Source organism: Centroberyx affinis, unplaced genomic scaffold (genome assembly GCF_046629955.1).
Source record: "Centroberyx affinis isolate AG114_WGS23_722 - 3 ecotype Tasmania unplaced genomic scaffold, CSIRO-AGI_Caff_v1 ptg007471l_1, whole genome shotgun sequence".
In the NCBI taxonomy this organism is placed as follows: domain Eukaryota; kingdom Metazoa; phylum Chordata; class Actinopteri; order Beryciformes; family Berycidae; genus Centroberyx; species Centroberyx affinis.
In genome coordinates, this window is record NW_027283772.1 from 15,127 (window position 1) to 20,687 (window position 5,561).

A 5,561-nucleotide genomic window follows, 5' to 3' on the forward strand; every position below is an offset into this window, starting at 1 on the left:
CAGAGCCAGACAAAAATGACGACTTCCGTTCAACATTTTCAAAATAAGAGCCTTATTAAAAAAAAATCACAAAATATCCTCAACACAACAGATTCTCTCTCTCTCTCTCTCTCTCTCTCTCTCTATCTGCTTTACCTATGCTTTATTGGCCTGAAATTACAGACATACGCACTTAGACGTATGCAAGATATGATATATATAGAGCTCCAAAAATCAATAAATACAAATCTTAATCCAGACAACTTTTCACCGTAGAAGACGTTGAAAAGTCATTTTAACACCATACAACCAGTTCATTTTAATATCAACCATAACAGTGGTACAATTGTTCATAAAGGCTGTATGGGACCTCCAGTAGGCTTTCCATTGTAAACCGGCAGGAATATATTTGTTATAACGCTGCTCTCAGTTTCTGGTGCAAATTTGCACCAATAACAATGTCACAAATATTCTTATTTGTATTTGAATTCCAGAAGTTCCACAGTTTATTTAGATATTATTATGTAGTTAGTTTAATCTCAATTCACACTTTGCTCTACGCTTTTATTTTGAATACAAATCGCTAAACCGGAAAAAGAATTTGTACTACTTCCTACTAACTTGACGCAGCTTGAGACCCGATGCTAAGCTAATGCTACGCTATTTCCTTTCTAGCGGAAGGAAGCCGATAGAAGGTAGGAACACCTTGTGATGTAGTTACTTCATTTCATCGAAACGTGGCGCTAAATTCCCACAGATTGCCAGAGACTTGAACCTAGTTATCTTATATTCTCACCGTCTTGTTTCGTGTATAGCTTTTATTCAGCAATAATTCAGAAAAAGTATAAACACGTCTACGTTCCGCTCTCTCTTGCGTTGAAAGTAGGCTACTCCACTCGAACCTCTATCCTAAAATGAACAGGCAATTTAATGCTTAGAAGTACCTAGGCTACCACTTGAAATGTGACTTAACATCTTTTCTGAAACGTTAGTAGCCTCCCTTTATGTCGATATAATACATCAAGCAACATTTATTTCAATCAAACTTATTTCACTGGGTCGCATGTTATTCCAGCAACCTTCATCAACCATAGTTTTGGGCGGTAGCAAGCAGTGTGAGCCAAGTATAAAAGTAGAGTTTTTTACTGAAATAACTTCTGCTTGGTAATTTATCTGTTAGCCGAATTGAAGAGTGACTCCTAATGAATCAGAAAAGGTCTTGAGTCGTACATTATGAGGTATGTACTTTTGCCCAGGAGCGAGGCCATATTAAAATACCATATTATTGAATGACGTTCTAAGTGTAGTGCAGGCAGACCATGTTGACCGAGTCACCACGCATTGCAGTCGTCCCATGAAAATACCGAGTAGCTGCGGACTGAGTTACATTACATGTTGCATAACGAAAACTACTAAATCAAAAGTGAAAATACCAGAAATTACTTGCGCCGCAACAGATATCTATACTTTGATTTTTAATGTTGCTCCATACGGGGGATGTAGCTCAGTGGTAGAGCGCATGCTTTGCATGTATGAGGCCCCGGGTTCAATCCCCGGCATCTCCACTTCTTTTGCTCTTGTCCCTTGACAATATTTTGTCATCAGCAAAACAACCTGAATAATTAACCTGAATGTAGGCAACTCTAATACTGTGTTCTAGCATGCCTCTTGCATCCAAATTAAACGTAGACAACACACTTGTTGGAAAGTAACATAGGAAATATTATGACCAGCAGATGCTACTGAACAAGACGTGTGTTTGCAGACTCTTATTTGAAGGTTACAACATTTCAGCCCTCAGCCCTCATGTTTCTGAATGTTTCTGAATGTCTATTGTAGATCTGCTTGCGTCAGTTCAATAAAGCCATATTTGCTGCAAAGACAAAAGTCCCTGCATATAATATAATTTGCCACCAAAACTTCCAAAGCTAATTAACCAGGCAAATTTCTGACTGGTGACTGACAAGATATTATTATATTGGTCAATGTGATGAATTGTTAGTCATAGGTCACCAAGCTTCCAAACTGATTTCTAGGGATTTTTGCTGGATCTTCGCTTTTCTTTACAATGATGAAAACCTCCCTGACCACAGCTACAGAAAAACACTCTGGAAAACCTCACATGAAGATTTTTTTTAAAAATTCATTTAATTTTTCAATAAAGTTCTTTGTAAATGAATTCTTCATTTAAAGGCCTATTGTATCACTGAGTTTCCCTGCTATTGAATAGATGGGGGGGGGGGGGGGGGGGGGGGGGGTTAGTCCCATTATCCTCTACCATGGCCACTGAATTTCTTTTTACATATTTTTGGCATGAAAATGGAAAAAAAAACATAAAGACACTGAATATCGGCCTTCTAACACCCATATCGGTTGAACCCTATCCTCTTTATTTGCCCATAAGTCCAGTGTCCTCTGTGCTCTGGCATCCACAGTAGCAATAAGGGCTTTTTCAGGGAACAATGGGCTCTTTATGGACCTGGACCCTGAGCATGGACCTCCATTCTAATCCACAGAAAGCTCCCCAGGGGGTTTACCACCATCTAATCGCCGCCCACCACAGGGTCAGCCTCATCAGAACAACATCCAGGGCAAGTCAGTGTCAATAACATTTTCAGAGGAGTTTTACTAGCCTGTTAGCCTGTGACTAGTAATTCAGCCTTACAGCAGACTTCTTCTGCTCATTTGTTAGAATCTGTATGGCAGCTAATTGAAATGGTTTGACACGGGCATCATGAACAAGTCACCAGGCAATGGTTAGACCGATATGTAGCCTATGCAACAGTTCAATTTTGCCCTTTTATTAAAAATGAGGTATGGTCTAGTCAGTATGGTCCACCTCTGATATGATGGATATGATGCAGTTTGATTGATTGCGTATTTATTGTAGAATTTGATCAATACTACACTGGTTGTCTATGGGAATCCCCTCATCTAACTGATTCTAATGAGACATTTTGATCAGATTCCACACATTCCAAGTATGGATGAATAGGTTTTATTCCTCTTCTTATTTCTTACTCTTATTATCCTGGTTTTCAATGGAGGGTTATAGTGTCTCATGATGGTCTAAATGCTGTGTCAGCAGCTTTTCCACCCTGACAACCCCCTTTTTTTGAGGGGGGGGATTTGCCAATTTGGAATTGGCATGAAAACAATCAAATTTAAAGATGAATGAATACTGGAACAAAACATTGTCTATCGGCAGCTTCAACCCAAAAATATCCGGATTGGTCTCAACCTTAAAAAAAAACACATCCGTCGAACCCTAATACAGTTACAGTACATGTGCGCAGAGGGGTCCCATGGGTGCACTTCAGAGCGGGTCATTCAGCGAGGTAACAGAGACACCATGCAGTCCAAAAAAAGCATCTCTGTTACCAGGGACGACAACAAGACGGGGACCCACAGACCCAGACACACAACTCCATTCACATATCTACCAAGACCCCCCCCCCCCCCCCCACATACACCCACCCACCCAGCTCCATCACCCATTACCCCCAAGTCACCTTTGACCCCTGCCAGCCACTGCATTCATGAGGAAGTGGCCTGTTGTCATGGTGACAGAAGGAGCTTTTAATCTCCACTTTCCCCAGAAATTTGACTTTATAAAGAGCGTTTAATTATTTTCTTAAGTCTGTGTATTTATCAGATAATGGGTCAAATAGCATTTCTAACTAGTTCTTATATGGTTCTAACCATATGGATGGGATACTGCCACACAGGACAAAGCAGTGACTTCCACTGAGTTTCCACTATTTCAAAGACGACTCTGACACACTATCTGAATTGTCCCAATGCAGTAAATCCCACCCATCTGGTAGCCTACCCCAAGTAGGTTAGAACAAACGCTTAGTTATTTATGAATACTATTAAACAGGTCTGGTACATGTAATAACTAGATGTAAATGGTGAATATCAGAGGTGGAAAGAATAAGTAACAATGCTGCTACTTTGCTGAGATTTAGGCTACTTAAATAGAGGTAAAATTACTGTTGTAAAAATATACTTATATAAAAGTAAGAAGGAGCCAGCTCATGTAAAATGTACTTAGAGTAAAAGGTAAGGAGGGTTGGTTATTTTCTACATTTATGCCATCTCCCACCATCTAGTAACTAAGAATTAAGAACCTTTTAATATCCCAAAGAACCATATTCTTTGGATATTAAAAGATCCTTGAAAGGTTTTTTGTGGAACCAGAAATGGTTCTTCTATGGCATCACTCCGGAGAAGCATTTTCGTTTCCAGTTCGCACCTTTATTTTTACGTGTGTAGTTAATTTAACATTTCATCCACATGCCTGAAAAGGTTTTGCACAGATATATTTATGATTGTAAGTTATTAAGTAAAGGTCAAATTTGCTCTCCACCTAACTAGGGAACTAGCTAACTATTAGCAAACTAGCTAGACAACAACCAGGCAAACACAAACCAATACAGAGCTGGATGGATGCTAACTAAGCTACTATCACAGATAAATATAAGCATTTAATGTTACGGTCACATGCTTGAAAAGGTTTGACGCAGATATATTTATGATTCTCAGTCATTAAGTGAAGGTAAAATTAGCCTGCTGACTCAACATTTTTTCAAAAAACTACAAGTAGGCTACCCAAAAAAGCTACTCAATCACAGTAATGAGAGTAGACTAATTGTAGGCTAATTTGTTACTTCCAATGGAGGATAATATTGCTCATGCGCCCCTGATCTAAACTTTTAGCAAGCCTTCCAACCTTCCAATTCTTTACAAGAGAAATTGCTGAATAAATGTCTATTGCTCCATTCGCTACCAATAGCATGAGTACATAGCTAGCATAAAACATGTACATTTACTAAGTACTGTACTTAAGTACAATTTTGAGGTACTTGTACTTTACTTGAGTATTTCCATTTTATGCTACTTTGTACTTATACTCCGCTACATTTTAGAGGGAAATATTGTACTTTTTACTTCATTACATTTATTTCACAGCTATAGTTACTAGTTACTTTTCAGATCAATATTTTATATTTAAAACATTTGATCATCTTTATAAAATAACTATAAAATAGCATTGTTATAGATTAGACTACCCAAAAGTATAGCTAAATTGTTAAGATTAGCTTCACATTGACAACTTTAAAATGCTGCTTACATGTACATGTATGTCAATAAATCAGTATTAATATTCCAATAAAAAATATAACTCTCTAAATGGGGACAGTTTGCATAATGAGTACGTTTACTTTGATACTCTAAGTATATTTTGCTGCCAATACTTATGTACTTTTACTTAAGTAAGATTTTGAATGCAGGACTTTTACTTGTAATGGAGTATCTTTACATTGTTGTATTGCTACTTTTACTTACTGCTTCCACTATAGGTAAATTCAATGCAGCACAAAAGAAAAGCAATCCCATTAAATCGTAGATCAAAGAGCGCTTAAGTGAATAGCATCAGTCAGTCACTGGATCCCTGTGTGTGTGTATGTGTGTGTGTGTGTGTGTGTGTTCTGTGTCAGGATCAGATCAGGGGAATCGGGTTTCCCTGTAAAAACACCATCAAGCCTACATGTGCTTTTTCTATCAGCCATCGTCCC

At 38.2% G+C, this 5,561-nt stretch overlaps 1 non-coding gene across 1 annotated transcript; it reads left to right on the forward strand.

Annotated features, from left to right (window-relative positions):
• The first annotated feature begins 1,472 nt into the window (after positions 1 to 1,472).
• Positions 1,473 to 1,544, forward strand: trnaa-ugc (transfer RNA alanine (anticodon UGC)). The gene has a single exon. It is a non-coding gene; the product is annotated as a tRNA-Ala (tRNA).
• Positions 1,545 to 5,561: the final 4,017 nt, after the last annotated feature.